We start from the raw sequence: 17,315 nt of genomic DNA, 5'->3' as shown, positions 1-17,315 counted from the left end.
TAAGCATTCTGGGTTCCAGTTTAACTCTCTTAGGGGGCATGTTGTAGGTATAGAACATAACACACACAGACACTGCATAGAATTCTACAATGTTGTTGCTCTTTATTTAACTACATGAGAAATACAAAGATCTGTACAAAAGTAATAAACTCTACATACATTTCCCCTCACTCTATCCTCTCCTTCCCTTGGGAGTCTTTTGGGGAAACTATTTGTGTTCAACAAGCCAGGGGATCCCCTCACCTCACCTCACCTTATCCAGCTCCTGCAGCACCTTCCCTCATTTTAAGATGGTGAAAAATAACTGAAGACAGACCCCATAGAGCAGCCTCTGCTCTTTTGTAATCTTACAATCTCTTTGTCAGGTGACTGCTTAATCAGCCTCAACAGGTGACCCCCGAGTGCTACCAAGTGATTTAGTTGCTAGGTGACCTCTCCTATGCCCAACCAGTTCCTCTGGACAGGAGCCAGCCTTCTGTCTAGAGTAATTACATTTCAGTGGTTGAGCACTTAAGTCAACAACCTGCTTTTCTTAGCCCTTTGCCACCCACCTTGGGAATGCCAGTGCAGTATGAAGGTAAATGCACAATAGAGAAAGCAAAGTGCTGTCCATTCAAAATAGAGCATGCAGCTTGGTAAAGATACATACACAGAGTTCATAATCTCACATGAGATTCATAACTTGTACAGACAGATTCCCAAATCTTTATACCATTGACTTCATTGGGTGTAGCTAGGTAAACACTGACTGCTTTTGAAATTCCCACCCTGTATTTTTAATGGTTTTGTTTCCATACAACCAATAATTAAACAAATAAACATTTTGTTTCACTATTTAAAGTCCATATTTTTTTTTTCATGGGTGGGGTCAAATTCTGCTCAGTTTACTTATGTGAACAATTCCCTTGACTTAAATGGGGCTGTTTCTTTGTGCTGGAGAGTATTTGTCCCTAAATATGACATTCTATCAATCACAGTACCACTGAGTTTACACAAAGTATAAAACAAATGCAATATTAGACTTCTGGATCCAGTTGTCCTTTCTTTTTAAAACAAAATCTATAAAGAGCAGTTATATATCATAAATGTTTATAGCCTTTGCATTGTCCTCTCAACAGTCTCTACCATTAGGGCTCATTCTATCAGCTCTGTAAACTTGGATTTTGGTCAATGGTAAATTATCTAATTTCTTTGGAAGATCAGTCTTGCTATCAGGGTATTTAATTAGTATGTTGACAGCTCTGGAGATTGTTATTTAATGGAAGATTTCTTTTAGCAAGTATAATGTTATTATATGTTACCCTAGAGATTATCTCTAAACCTTATAGCAGAGAAACTGGTAAAATCATGTTCTGCAGAAATGATTTTTCTTACCATGTGTCTGTGTTGTAAAACACTTGTACAAATATGCTTTAAAAATAGGGCCTTGCCTTCTACATAGTCATTCACTCCTGAGCAAACTAACTTGAAAACATTACCAGATGAGAATGGCAGACACCGGCCTGGCATTCACCGGTCACAAGCGTAAATGATTACATAAGATATAAAGCAGTAAAGTTTGTCCTATGAGCGGAGGCTTGCCTACATTAAAGAAATGTGTACACTGATATAGTTACACTAATGCAAACCCTCTATGGAGGTATTCTTCACTGGTGCAAAGTGGGGCTTCCACTGGTGTCACTTAATCTGGTAATTTATCAAAGAACTAGTGTAAGCAGCAGTGTAAGGCTATTTCATGCTAGTGCAGCTCAGCTGCATTAGCTGTTTGTAGCAGTGTAAATACATCTATGTAGTTAATAAATATTCTTAATATGGACTGTCCTAATGCAGCTAGATTTCCTTAAAACACAGAAACAAGGGGCTCATTCTACTTTATATGTGACAGTAAGAATAATACTAATAAAAGCATTTACAGCACTTTACAAAGCACTGCCTAAACACAAAGAGTCAAATGGTCCCCTTCCATTGCAAAACTGTGCAAGGTCAGCAAAGGACAATGACACATAACTCTTTTCTGCAATCCCTCACACCCTCCAAATCCTGTAAAGAACCAAACGCCACAAAGCTGCTATGGAAAATATACTTCTTTAAAGCTGAGATGGAAGGATGAAGAATAATGCCAGGGAGATGGCACACACATCCATGCTTTTCCAGGGTGAGATTCACCCATCTAAGGTTCCCTTCACTCATAGTAGTGGAGATGATGATTGGGGCCTATCTAATCCTCACCCCATCCTAATAAGGTAGAAAAGTACATACAGCTAAATTCAACCTTGGTGTAAGCAGGCACAACCCCACTGAAGTTAGTGGAGCTCCAGCTACTTAACTAGGTCTGAATTTGGCCCACAGAGATTAAGTGATTTGCACAAAGCCAGCTGGTACCACAGTGGCAGATGCAGGATTGAAATTCAAGAGATTATGCTTTCCAGTCATGTGTATAGTCAACTAAACCATACTGACTTCTTACTAAAGTGTAATCTGTTCATCTCCTTGATGTGAATAAACTTATGCTTAATATCTAGCTCTGTCAACTGAAACAGCCTTGGATAAACATGGAATCCAGTGGATTTACAGTATACTTATAAACAGACCTTCACTAAAAGAGGAGAGGATCTGCTTAGAAAAAAATCTTCTTTTCACTCCAGGACTGGTGCTAGGGCCTCTCTTTACCCCCTGTAGTTGTTTCTAGGGAAGGGGGCCTGGAAGGTCATATCACTGCCCCTGGTTAATCATACCCAGTGTCGTATCATTCCCAGCTGGGAGTAGCTTCAGAAATGCTAGGAGTAAGTGGTTTCTCCTTTCCCCACTTCCTAATATGCAATTAAAACTTCTCTTCTCCTTCCCCCTGCATTTAATGCATTGACCTGTGTTTCTGCCCATTTTAATTGACAGGATTTGCTTTCCTCAAGACGGGGGTATTATCAGAACAAATGGACCCAGGTGTTAAAATTGGAATAAAAATCTATTTTCTTCAGGGTTTTAATTTCCACCCACACTGGAATGAATCAAACTCCTAACTCAGCAACTAGCACAGCAATTATTGAAGAATGTTCTATGTAGCTGACTACTTCATAGATGGCAAAAAGCTTACGTGAGTGGTTGAACTTAGAGGATACAGCTATTTTGATCTGAGTGGATAGCTTTATTGATTACTCTGCTCAGTATAAATGCCCAAAGCTTGGCCAGAATGTTCACATCAGTATGCAGTAAACTAGCTAGGGATGTCTCTGGTTATTTTCAAAATCAATTTGCTAAGCATTTTTTAGTATCTTTGGTAGTGATCTGCACAGAGTGAAAAGGGGATGTCTCTTTTGGGATGATGTAATAAGTTTGAAGACTGACTGATGTTGTCATAACTGGAAGTGATACAATGTATTCAGAAACCTCTACAGCTTAGTCTGTGCTTGAATGGTGTTTGTTTGTTTGTTTTGGGGGTGGTCCCTAGTGCACTAATTCAATTTAATTATATTGGTGCAAACCTCTACTATAGACACTTGAACCAATTTAAATCACACTCAGTAGTTTAATTTATTCCAGCCATGTATCAAATTATGCTAACGCAGTAGAAGAGCAGCAGAAACCAGTTTGAATGCAGCTACGTTAAGATGTGCACTGGTGTAACAAATTAAATTGATTTAAAATTGAGATACACAAGTACAAGCTGTGTAATAAAGACAAGCCTCTGGCTGCTTTTGAATGGGTTCTAGGGAGAGTAAACAGTTGTTAAATTACAAAATTAGGCCACTCTTGGAGGTAATCAACAGGTATGTTTGCACTTCAGCTGCACAGGGGCTTCCCAGCATGGATAGACAGACATGGGCTAGCTTTGCTGGAACCAGTGTGCAAAAAATAGAATTGTAGCCATGGCAGCATAGGTGATGGCTTGAGCTAGCCACCCACATACGTATCTGGGGGTCAGGTGTAATTGTACTCAGCTGGCTAGTCACCCCTGCTGCCTGGCCACTTTGCTATTTTTAGAGTGCTAATTTAAGCTGAGCTAACAGGCATTGTATCCTCCCAGCTGCAGTGTAAACCTACTCAATATATTTTCTAATTTCTGTGTGTGTGCATTTGTGCACACACAGAGACCATCATTTCTTGTGTGATGACTCATATTTAAAAATATTGGCAAGTATGTTACCCTACTGATGAACCCTACTTTTAAATCCCATCAACAATTTCTCTTCCTATTGGATATGAAGTAGGATGCACTCTGTCTTTAGTTCAGGCTGTTTCTCTGTAATATGGAGAGAATTCCCAGTTGGATAGCTTCTTTTCAAATGTTATATTTTATGCTCTAATTGACAGAGAAAGGTGTCGACATTTCTCTAAGTAGAGAAGGATACCACATAACCTTGGGTGATCATTTTAAATGCTGCTCATCTCATCTCAAGGGAGGTATCTATAGGATTTTTTTCCTCTTCAAAGAACAGTTTTATCTTTAGAACATTATATTTAAGGAAGTCCACATCTCTCAAGATCTTTGCTGATAGGCTTCACATTTTAGACCATTGACTTGGACAACTGCTGCAGATTTAACAACAAAGAAGGAGGACATGGAGGCTGAAGGTGTATGCATAAAACTTTTGGGACCATGAGAATAAACATTGTGCCCTACAGAATACTATGAAGATTTTCCCCCCCAAGAATCAATTGTTTCCAAATCTCAAACACGTTCAGCTGCTTTATTTGTTAAAATTTTGACCCAAACTATCAATAGTGGGACAGACTGGGTCCTGTGTCTCTCAGTAAGCACAGCGTGGAAGCCATAGGGGTGGGAATAGAGGGAAGTAGCTTTAAGATACTTTTGCTGTGCCTGGATTTTAATTCTTACTGCAGTTTTTCCTGCTGCTTATGGACTGCTCTACAGCCCAAAATAAAGACACTGTGGCCACTCCCAGAATAAAGCACTGTGGCTACTACTCCTCCCATCTCAATCCCACTCCTGGCATGTGCCAGAGACTGCAAGTGTGGGTGACACAGGGCTATGTTTGCTGGTCATCCTGCACTGCTTCTGTGCTAGGGTATTTCTCCCAGTGGAGAAATATTGTGGCTCATTTAGTAAACATTTACAGGCCTTGTATGCTGCCAGAATCTGGTCCAGTGTCTTTCTAGTGCAAAGGGCCTATGCAATTATTCATAAAGCAAATATCTAAAATCTACTCCCAAGATGAGCAGTGTCACAGAAAAGCTACCAATCTTATAGATTGATTCTCACTACAAGCAGCTGCATATACATTTACTATCATTATACTTAATTCTCTTTGGAGGACAGTGGGGTAACACAGGTGTAAATGAGAGATGAATTAGCTTCATGGGCACTAAAATCAACCTCATAAATATAAAAATAGAATGAGTCAAATTATTTAATTTAAACCTATGAAATCCTATTTGCTTCAGTAGAGCTGCACGGGTGTAACAGGAGAATTTGGCTCAACAGCAATAAGAATTTGGACAATAGCTGGACCTGTTGTCCACTTAAACTCCACAACTCCTTAGACAGAAGGGAAAAAACACGTCCTACTAATGGTCAGCTTATTGTGGTGTATTCAGAATCTGTCTGTCTGGTGAGTTTTTCCTATAATAGAATAAAGTTTGCCTTATGCTTTTTAAGGTGTAAACTAAGTCAATTCTTTTCTGTTGATTCACTAACCCTTAACCTTACTTCTTATATTCAGTAAGAGAGGAGCATGGAAGTATATTGAAATTTACAAAAAAATTAACATACCTCCCCCCTTTTCCTCTCCAATCCCGCCTTTCCACCTCCAGGTGGATTAATAATTACATAAGGTAACATTTTCAAAAGCACATAAAGATTTAGAACCTTAAATCACTTTTTCAAAAGTGGCTTATTTGCTCTGAAGTGCCTAAGTCACTTTTGAAAATGGAACTTAGGTGCTTTAGAAAATGTTATCCCTGGTCTCTGGAAATCAAAATCATGCCATTGCAAATTTAACAGTCTGATCATGCAAGGTGCTGAATGCCTTTGGGAGGTGCTGACTACTCTCAACTTGCATTGAGGATGTTCAGCACATTTGTATGATCAGTCTCTTAACTCTTAGGAGTCAGGGTGGTCTAGTGGACATGGCCTTAGAGTGGGGCTCTGGACCCTTAGCCTCTACAGCTGCCTTGGCCACTGGTTGAGTGACCTTGCAAAGTCACTTAAACCTCTCTGTACCTCAGTTTCCCCAGCTGTTAAGAAGGGATAATGATGATTACCTCCCTCTGTGAAGTACTTTAATAAATACTGTAGAAAAGTGCTGTGTAAGAGCGAAGCAGGATTATGAAATCCAAATCATATTGCTATTGGTCATGTATGGTGAATTACACTCATCTGTATTCATTGCGTTTCCAAACACACTTGGGATTTAACAGGCAGCATTTGTGACGAGTACAGTATAGTGAGAGCATACAGTAGCTTGGAAGCAGGTCAGCCAAAGTCTTTAACTCACGTATCAAGTTTTGTGCAATATTCACTCCCTTATAACAATGCCCTTCCTGCTCCCGTTTAAGTGAGTAATCGTTTTTGGTGGATATTTTCACACTCTTCACATGAAAGAGATGTTTGGTGAATTTTCTATGTAAATACTGTGAACAGTATACTTCAATGGGGTGTTAATTCAAAAATGGGGCCATATTAATCTACAATAATTATTTGAATTACAGGTCCTCTTTTGGCCAATGTTCACAAGTGTTCTATACTTTAAAACATTTTTAGGTTTTTCTTACATGTCACTCTTGGTGATTTTGTGCACCCTGTCAAAAATGGGACTGGTAATTCACCACTGATGTAGTTCCACTGGTGGTGGACAGGGCCCAAGCATAATTTTTTCAGGCCCAGTACAAACTTGTAACACGGGCCCGCTCCCACACACATACCGCAGTCCCTCATCCCACACATACAATCTCATGACCCCTGAAAAACATCTGAATTCTGAAATTACTGTTACATATTCTACATTTCTGAAAAATGCTCCCCCTTTGCTATTTTTGTTTAACATAACACCCAGCCTGACAATCCTACAAGTTTGCTGACTATTTTGTACCTTTTTGGTCATTGTAAAGGTATTATATCCTGTCAGTGTCTTGATTTTGTTTATCTGCTTCCCTAGTTAGTATATTGCCTGACTGCAGAAAGGCCTTGTCTGATTTGAAAAACTGGCGGATAGATTGGCGTCCTTTAGCTTCTTTTAGTTCCCTTTCTTTTGCCTCCTTACATTTCTGGCTGCCTGATTTGTATTTATAGCCACCACCAGACATGGCAGTATGGGGTATGTTAGACTGTGAGTGAGTTAGACATTTACTCACATTTATTTTGGGCCTGCAGATCTTACAAGAAGTAGCAGCAGCAGCATTAGCTCCCACTGTCTTATGGTGCTTTGCTTTACCCCTCCCACCAGCTGTCCCTCCCTTCCGCCTATGCACAAGGAACTCTGGGACTGGTAGTTCTTGATCTTGATATGACAGCCCATGTCACAGAGAGGAGCACAAATCTCTCTGTCTCTCTCTCAGTCTCACACGACACGTCCTAGTGTAACTGCACAAGCGCACACACTCTAGTCTAGAGACGGGCCTGGGCTGGGCCAGCAGCCCAACAACGCACTGTTCACAATGTTGCTTAGACTGCTCTAACACTGCTTCTGATTGGCTCCAGCAAATCCCACAAGATCTGGACAATAGATACCTAGATACAGGGAAATAAGTTTCTATAAATATCCTCAGGCATGATCTACAGTTTAGCCTCAATTTTTTCCTCATGGCAGTGGAGGTTGCAGCCTGGGTCAGACCTCCCAGGGCCTCTGGACCCCAGTAAAGCGTACCCTTTTTCCCTCCCATGTGGAGGCTCTGGTGGTGAAAGCAGTAGTGTAGACAGGGTTCTGGCATTTTCACCACTGTGCTGTCTTACTCTGCTTAGATCAAAGGTAATACTACGCTTGAGCACTATCTATACTATATTTTCTCCATTTGTGTCACTGATGGAGATGCACCAATGGTGAATTAATATTTTTTCCAGTATAGAGGCATCCTAATGTGTTAAAAATATGTGACATTTGTATATGGAATTAGCTTACATAGTGTGGCAAAAGTGCTTTATAAATGCAGATAGAATTACATAATATTATAGTGCAAGCATATTTAGTATAAACTCCAACCTTCTTACTGGAGTGAAAATGAATCCACTAGTTTTCCACTGGCTGTGCAATACATATGCTTCCCAAGAATATTTAATTTGGTTATAACTGCTAAGCTTAGTTAGGGATGCCTGGAACTCTTTATTCAAAGTTATTTGTCTTACTTTCTCTCTTACTACACACAAGCACAATATTTTAACACATGATTGTGTGTTTGTAAAACTGTATTAATCACATTGTTTGTTGGGTGCAGTATAAATACCTATCAGTGGGCAGGACTGAAAAATTCAGCTCTCTTTTGAAAAGAGACATTGCTTTGTACTGTGGGTTTAGCAGCAACAAAACCTGCTCAGTTTTAAAGTCCTAAATATTTTGTTAATTTTTTTAAATTAAAAAAATCATGTCTTTATGATATATTTATATATACCCTCAGTAGTCTGTATCTTCTTGTGTTAGAGTGTCATCTTGATCAAGAAGCTAGTTTCATTTTGCAGTCCTTTGGCTCACCCAAATTGCTCAGATGCCACTAGTACAAAAGAGAAGATCTCTAGAGCTTGTGTATAACATATCTGTCATATAAAAATGACAAGGAGAAAATCTTGTGTAATAATCCCACAGTTTTTCTGAGTTTATATGCCTTTCTTCCAGCATGTTCGTCTTTTGATACAAAGCGTAAGTAAGTGTCTTGGACATTCTGCACTTGTTTCTGAGAATGATTTTAGACAATATACTTCAATTTACTTCAATGCAAATTACTGCACAGTATATATGCAGATCAATCAGATGACACACTACATTAGCTGCTTTGAAGATTCTCTGTCATCTTCTCTAAAAGTAGGATGCTATTTAACCAACAGTGTATCTGGGTATCCATCACAATGAATGGTGCCTAATTGTATCTAATCACCTCATTTTTCAACTGAGGAAGGATAGCAAAGATGAGTCATCATTCTGTTAGTATTGTTACCCCTCTGCTTAGTAGTATCAGAATTTGCAGTCTTGCAGGTCAGTTTCCCTTTCGGGGAGAAATCAGTGATGTGGAATCTGGGTATTTTCTTAGTGTAACTTGTTTAATTACATTATATAGACCAGTCCTTGAATAGTGTGGGTCACAAATGGGTAGGCATTGCAGGGAATTTCACAGCTCCGACATCAATATCCCATTCATAGGAAGCAACCCTACACCTATAATAATGTTTTATAGTTGGAGAGATAAAGTAAAGGCAAACTCTTTTGCTATTTGCAACAGCTCCCCCCTCACAGAATTCGCATCACAAAACAACAATACATCATTTCTCCAAAGACTGTCCATTGCTCATATGGTAAGAAAAGAATTTGTAAGACTGCATGTAACAATGTCGTCTAGCAACTCCCATCATAACAGTATTTATTATTTGTGTTAATAGCACCCAGAGGCCTCAACTGAGACTGGGAAGCCATTATGTTAGGCATTGTACTTAGTAGTAAGGCCATGCCTACACTTGAAAAGATTTGCTAGTATAGCTATGCTGGTATAGCAATACCAGCAAACCCTTCTACTGTGGGCACAACTTATACTGCCAGAAAAGTGCTTTTGCTGGTATAGTTTATATTAGTTCAGTGAGCAAAATAAGCTATACTGGAAAAATACTTTTATACTGTGTCTACATTAGGGCTTTTGCAAGTATAGAAATGACACAGAAAATCATATCCCTACTACCATTAATATATTGGCAAAAGTTTTAGCATAAACCTGGCCTAAGAGACAGTCCCTGACCCCTACGTTCTGAATAAGAAAGACAAACAAATGATCGGAGAGGAAATGGACACAGAAAGATGAAGTCCCTTGTCCAACGTCACACATCTAATCTGGGGCAGAACTAGGAATAGAATCCAGGTTTCCTGGTGCCCAGACCAGTGCTCTATCCACTAGACCAGACTGCCTCTCTGAATCAAGCTGTAGTTAGAGAAAAACACAAGCACTAGGAACACTTCAAATGTAGCTTTCTTACATTTGGGTGGGGTAAGGAAAATATTCATAGAGAAAGAGCTTCAGTGGCCATCTTTTCCAGACAATTTAGGGTGAGTGTTGACAACCTCTAAAGTGAATCTTATCCCACTGGCATAGCTTCAGTGGTGCAAGTGATGCAGTTGTGCCAGGGCCCACAAAGTTGTGGGGGCCCAAAAGATGGAGCAATGCTCCAGCATTTCACCTGGCTGCCCCTCCATTGGGCAGCGGGACGGCATTTGAGTGAGTAGTGTTGCAACTTGGTTCACAGGGTCTCAAGCACCACTCAAGTTTGGCCCACTGCCCCTCCTTCATGACAGAGGTGTGGCTGGGCCAAACCTGAGTGGTGCTGTGACCCTGTGACCTAGGTCACAACGCAATTCACTCACATTTGGCTTGTGTTGTGTGAGTGCGGGTTGGGTGGTGTTAACAAGCACAGCTACTGAACATCTGGTATCACAGTGCAGCACTGAACTGGGTGTGGGGGGAGGTGGAGTGTCAGTGAGTGGCCAGGAAGATCCCAAGGGTGGTGGAAAGGAACTGGGGGCGAGTTGTTGATGGGCTAAGTGCGAAGTGTTGGGGGTGGAATTGGGAAAGGGGCATTGCACCAGGGCCCCATGGGTCATTGTTATAACCTTGTGTCATCCTGTCCTAAATCCTAAAGATCAATAACCACTTTAAAGGGCATCATAAAATAGGGTGCTTAAGAAGGAAATAGCAATTGGGGTTCTTGAGATTTTTCTGGTGATCAGAAGAATCAGCAGATGGAGCTTTATGTGCTAACTGATCTTCACTCTAATTAGAATAAGGTTTGAAACACAAAATGACAGACAGAAAATAGTTAATGAAATATACTTCAACTCAGTTCATAATTCTTAACAGCATTCTCCTATATCAGAACACCAAAGAAAACTTAAGATACTCAAGATATACAGCTGTTAGGTTATATTGCAATTTGTAAAGGATGATAAATGGGAGTTTGCTACAAGAGAACATCAAACTCTTTAAGGCTATGAAAATGTGGCATAAATATAGAAAAGCATCCTGTCAAAATTATTATCATCTCTAGCTGAGAAACTGCAGTATGACCATTACCTTTTAAATACATTCTTGAGCAAACTGTGTTGTGTTTGAGTTTGGAGAACATTTTAAAAAATCCTCCAGATGGCAGAATTACTGCTTGAATGTACAGTAGATGGGGAAATAGTTGCTTCCCTTACTACAGCACATTTCCATTTTGGGGATTATAACTGATATAATAGCTGTTACTTTTTTTTTTTTTAATTCCAAAGAATATTGACTCAGGGACTACAGGGAAGTGTACAACTCAGCTAGATTCAGAAAGAGATTCAGACATTATGAAATTAATATTAACTAAATCCCCTAACTTTGCTCTTTTCTGAATAATTATAACCCAGAATCAAATTTAGTGATGTGCTTTGGCTTAAAAGGACCAAGCAACAACAAAAGCAACAGCATAAAATATAATAGATATTGTAGAAATAATATAGGACATTTCCACAGTTACATTCACAGGACTGGCACTCCATTTGTTAGTGCCTAAAATAATAGTATTCTGAAGACGGTAGGAAAAATTACTTGGAAGTCTGAATTGAGTTTGCAATATTCCTGTTTTGATACTTTTATCTTTCCCTGATGCACAATGCTTGTCATGGACAAATCAATTTTCTCTTTTCTTCAAAGACATCTCTCACCTAACATTTCTATGAAGTATATAATTAGGAAGGCTTGTCACTTGACTATATTTTGTCTGTATTTCAGGTCCAGCATCTCTCTCTGTTTATTCATTCCACCTCTGCCTATAGCATGAAAATGATATTTATACTTCCAGGTTCACTCATTATCATCAAATTGGTGTGGACTACATCTTATTTAGGAGATTATCTCATAGACCAGTGTTTTTTTCAATGACCAGTCTGGGAACTGGTGCTGGTTCCTGAGATCTTCCTGACACAGTTTAGGAAAGCAGCAAGCCAGTCCCTGGTATCAAAAAGGTCAGGTAACATTGTCAAACCACCTCATGTTCCATTCACAGTTATAGTCTATTCCCATTTATGTGTCGCCCATGCTGGCAATCAAATGCTACCTCTGTGGCAACTACAATAATTGTTTGGAAACAGTTGTTTGGAAATGTTGTATTAGGAAAGTTAAATTTATTTCTAGCTTCTTTTAATGCAATTTAGCAGCTGGAAACAAGGAGTATCCAGTTCTCCACAGACTACCGGCACATACTCTGCCAACAACTGGTGGTCCACATTCCACAGTTTGGGAATGTGACTGCCATTCAGATAATCCAGAGATGCATACTATTTCTTTTACAGATAAGCAGCAAAAGCCAGCTGCTCTCCATAAAGTTACTTCTGAGGCCTGCATGATGGTAAGCAATTTCCAAAACCCCATTTTATTAAATAAAATATGAAATGGTCTTGAAAGGAAGATACCTGTCCAGAGTTCTGTCTTGTTAAAGTGCAATATTTGCTTTGTGAGTAATTGACACATCGACATTGACACGGATGCACATATATACCATCTTAGCTGTAGGCAAACAGACATTGCAGCGATAAAGGACAGCTGGGCTCAGCAAACTAGGGGCTAGCTTTAGAATGCTGACAGTGCATCATGGTCACAGCTCCCAGGTGGATCACTGCATTGACTGTGACAATAAGAATCAGCTGAATAGTTGGATGAGAAGTCATGCATGCAAACAGACAGAGAGAAACAAACAGTAGTTATCTCTCTGGAGAAGGAAACAACAAGTAAATTCTTCCATCTCATTACATGTGGTGTTGGCTGTGTCTACTGGTCAGAGAAAGTTAGAATTAGGTTCAGATTTAGGGCTGAACATTTACATTAAGAGCTGCTCCTCTGTATCAAGAGATATGAAAAAATGCAGGCTAAGCTTTCTAAATATTAAATACTTTATTAATTCATGAACTCATAGGTTTGGGTTTTGGGGTTGGTTTTTTTACATATCTCCTATGTATATATTTTTTGCTTATTCCAGAAATAGCTCTGACTTTTTTTACCTATATTGTTTGGAAAGGAAGCGACAACATAAGCTGCCATCTGGCTCACAGCCATTATTTATCAGTCTCAGTAATCAGCCAACTCTAATGGTGTGTTCTTTGCTACAAAGAAGACTTTGAACATCTAATCAACTTAAGCTCCCATATCAACTCAATTGTTACTGCCATAGGTTTTACAGCATAACAAACTAAAACTGATCAATGCAGAAGGGAAAAAATTGGACATGAACATTTTTAGGTCTGTGGCAAGGTACATTTTGCTATTCTGCTATAGTTTCCATATTTATTTGGTCAGAATTTCAAGTGCAGTGTTAAGTTTTAAAGCTCATGCTCATAAACAATTTACAAATGAACAGTAAAATGTTACATGAAATTGTCTTCCTGAATTAATTTCAAATGGGCATGTCATATATAGGTACCTCAAAATAAAATCAAAGCATACATTAAAATGACACACCATAATCTGAGAAAAGCACTTTTTTCTATCAGACATCTGGAACAAAACAGGTAAAGTGAACACAAACTGAAGCTTGCTCTGGGCAGTTTTCTACATTTCAACTGAATCATAGCCCTCAACTGCTAAAGAACTGTTTTAGCCATCCCAAATTAAAAGTGATACGTTACAATTTTCTTTTGAAGAAATAAGGATCTGAAAAAAAAAAAAAAAAGAATGTAAATGTGCACTCAGTGCTTTAGTGAGGTGCTACTGTAGAGAATGAAATCATTCACTGTTTCCACTGATTCAGTAAAGCCTATCAGAGGAGGATTGTTCTGTCTTGTATTTAGCAATATAAATCCAATATATATAAAAACTCCAAATTAAAAATAAAAGCTCATTATCTAGGGTGCAATTAAAATAAAACATTAGGGCTCTGCATGAGTGCAAGGGTCCACCCATGATGAACTAATTTCAGGACTGGGACTTAATGCTTCAATAGAAGTATTCACATGCTTAAAATTAAGCGTATGCTTAAGCACTTTGCTGAATTGGGTGCCAGACACTAGTGTAAATGAGATCAGAATCTGGCTCTTTATACATATTGTTTATCAACAAAAACCCTCCACATTTGAAAGTTATAAACAGGGAGATTTGGGAAGAAAATGGGAAAATCCATTTAAACTCTTTTTTTAAATGTATTAGATTAGGAAAACTTGTAGAGAGCGGGAAAGTGATTAATAGTTTGCTGAAAAAGAGCGATCATCTCTCCTAAACAGGGAGACTTTAGTTAGCATGGATGGAATTCCTCAACTTTTATTTTAAAGGCTTAGTTTAAAATTTACAAAAGCCAAGGAATTGTGAAATATTACTATCACCAGGGTGACTTGGACTAATTCACGCCCCCCAAAGTCTCAACATTCAGTGTTATAGAAATAACTAGATAAAGGATCATGATTTTAAAATAATTTTTTGTATTATTTAAAAAAATAATTTAAAAAATGAAGTTTACCTTAGTTAGTTTCCATTTCAGTCACCTTGGACAATGTCAGTTTCATCTTTTGCTGCATAGTTAATATTCTGTTTAGCTTTCAGGTTCTCATGCACAATGATGCAATATTAGTGTTGCAAACACACTGGAGATTTGTGTTTATTTTTAACTGTTTCCATTGGAATTAAACATATGGAAAGATTTCTTGATTCCCAATTTTTGTAAAAGCCATGGCCAAAATTTTAAATCTTGGGCACCTTAATCCGTATTAAATAAAACAGTACTTAAGAAGCTAGCCCCACAAAGACTTACATGGAAGTTTAACTTTGCATACTGTGAGGACTCCCATTGGCTTCAGTATGGATTTTAATACTAAATATATCTGTAGGCATCTAAAATTAGGCTATCCACATTGTAGAATTTTGGCCTTCATTTTTCAGCATAAAAAATTGGGTTAACAGAGGCCAGTCTCCACCAGAAAAATTAATTTAGATCCTGATTATCTTTGCTTCTTCTGTGTGTTTAAGCCACACCTTTCAGATTATTTAAATGTAGTTATTTTGTGGCTAAATTTATAGTCTAATACCTCAGATTCTATTTAGAGACACTTGGCTTCATGGTTCATTGATCCAGTGGAGCCATTATGGTCTATTGGGTCACTGTGGGTGATAAGCATGTAGCTGTTCACCACTGGCAAAAAAAAATCTTTATGAAATTTTCACTGAAAGTCATTTTGTACATGTTTATTCAAATATTTTTCTAAACAAACTTTTTTCCCTCTCAAATTTGTAGAAGCTTATCAAGTACTTTAGCCAGAATTATGTTTAAAAACTGAAGTTGTTAGGTAAAAGAGTGTGAAACAGGAATTGGCTGATTATAACATATTATTAAAACTGAAACAAACAGTTTTCCCCCATGTTATATGAAAACAAATTTCAGCCCAAGGTGAATTGTGACCCTGCATTACAAGTTTCAGCCTGAAACCAATCTTAATAGTTGACTTATAAATAACTGCTAAAATTAATGTTTTGCTGGAAACACTGACAGACCATTTAGTAGTATAAAATGCACCACCTATGGACTTGATTCTGTAAGCCCTTCACTCTCAGTGAAGCCATGGGAGTTCTGCACACAAAGGACTAGATCCTCAGTTGACAGAAATTGGCATTGCTCCTTTGAAGTCAAAGGAGATGCACTATTTTACACCAGCTGAGAATTTTGTAGGATTGGGACCTATATATATTGGGTTCCTATAGTAAGTGTCCTGTAACTGAGTGAATTTCTACTCACTGGAGTCAAGCTGCACTGAGTAGTTGAATTCTTGTATGTGGAAAAATCCAAACAGAACTGTTGATAAGCCCTCAAAGGGCAATCTTATCTTTGGTTGCTATTTTTTGAGTCTGCTTGACTCAGATATGCATGTTAAACTCCCCCATCTGAATGACGTGAATATCATTCCTTCCCTCACCACACTACTGAAATATTCCATGTTATCATGGTGGTTAGCAGGCGCTCGATGGCAGGGGAAAAGGTCTTTTGCTGAGAATGACTTTGAAGCACTTTTTATCAACTGCTTTTTATTTTTGCATTCCAACATGATCACGGCATGTGTTGTACCTGTGTCTACAGCCGGGAGTATTTCAGGGTGAGGGGAGCCTACAGAACCAATCTCAGATTTGCAAAGGTCACAAGTGAAAAAGTTAGGTATTGCAGTCCTCCAAATGAATTAATGCATTGCAAGATATGCAGATAGAATAGCTTCCTGTGATGGTGTGTTTTCTTGAGATGCATGATTCTGGCTAAGTGAGCAGATCTCTGGCAGAAGATATATAGCCACTGAGGAAATATTGTAAAGAATCCAATGTTATAAGGGAATTTCTCTGTGTATTGAGTACCTTTTCCTTAGTGCCAAGAGGATTTTCCAGTCTTGATTGCCGTGTTGTTCCTGTTTATTCCAGACATTTCTAGTCCTTATCTCAAGTCTTCTCAATAAGAAACAAGAACCCCACGGCACTGAAGATAAGAGACCCTCTCACAAGATAAAAGTAAGTAAGAGCACTGATGACAGCATGGGTACATGCACTACATAACTAATAGAATGCAATAACAAAAAATATTTCTAAAATAATTTATATGGAAGAGGTTGTGGGGAAGTAGTTACTGTTTTACCCATCGTTTTTAGAGAGGGTGGGAAGGCTAACAAATGGTTTCAATATGCACCGTCAAAGTGGGAAAAATTTGGAAAGTTAATGAATTGCAGTTTAAGTTATCTCTCTTGTTATTGCTTTAATCTAAAGATGGGGAGAGCTTTTCCAGAATAAAATGCAGAGGAATGAAAATGCAGTGGAGTTTTCAATCTCAAAGGGTTTGCAGGAAACACTGATGCTGGAAAATTACTGCCTGAAATATATTTGGTGCTGGATTAATGAGTTGTTCCTTTTTTAACTGAGCAGCTAGTCAAAGTTCAGAGCTCTGGGGAAGTTCCAGTTGGGAGTAGAAATTGATGATATAGTCTAGTAGTTTCTTCGATGCAATCTTGCTCATTTACAAGGAATGTACAAAATCCTACTTCTCTGATTGCAGGAGGGACCAAAACCAAAATAAGCAGTTTCTTAGCTTACAACCCCAAGCCTCTTTTTCCAGTATCAGACCCAGAACCTTCCTCTTTTCCAGGGTTACACTGTGCTTGCTTACAGGATGCTGCTTTGCTTTGCTTCTCTTG

The 17,315-nt window shown here is 38.6% G+C and overlaps 1 long non-coding RNA gene across 1 annotated transcript in view; it reads left to right on the top strand.

Annotated features, from left to right (window-relative positions):
- Positions 1 to 2,995: 2,995 nt before the first annotated feature.
- Positions 2,996 to 17,315, top strand: part of LOC137144388 (uncharacterized) — a 55,628-nt gene continuing 41,308 nt past the window's right edge. Inside the window, exons 1-3 of the long non-coding RNA XR_010917390.1 lie at positions 2,996 to 3,091; positions 12,462 to 12,517; positions 16,552 to 16,638. This is a non-coding gene — a long non-coding RNA (uncharacterized lncRNA). The remainder of the gene's footprint in view (positions 3,092 to 12,461; positions 12,518 to 16,551; positions 16,639 to 17,315) is intronic.

Source organism: Emydura macquarii, unplaced genomic scaffold (genome assembly GCF_026122565.2).
Source record: "Emydura macquarii macquarii isolate MOO-44397 ecotype Brisbane River unplaced genomic scaffold, CSIRO-AGI_Emac_v2 contig_3451, whole genome shotgun sequence".
NCBI classification, from domain to species: Eukaryota; Metazoa; Chordata; order Testudines; family Chelidae; genus Emydura; species Emydura macquarii.
This window is presented reverse-complemented; position numbering and strand designations above follow the sequence as displayed.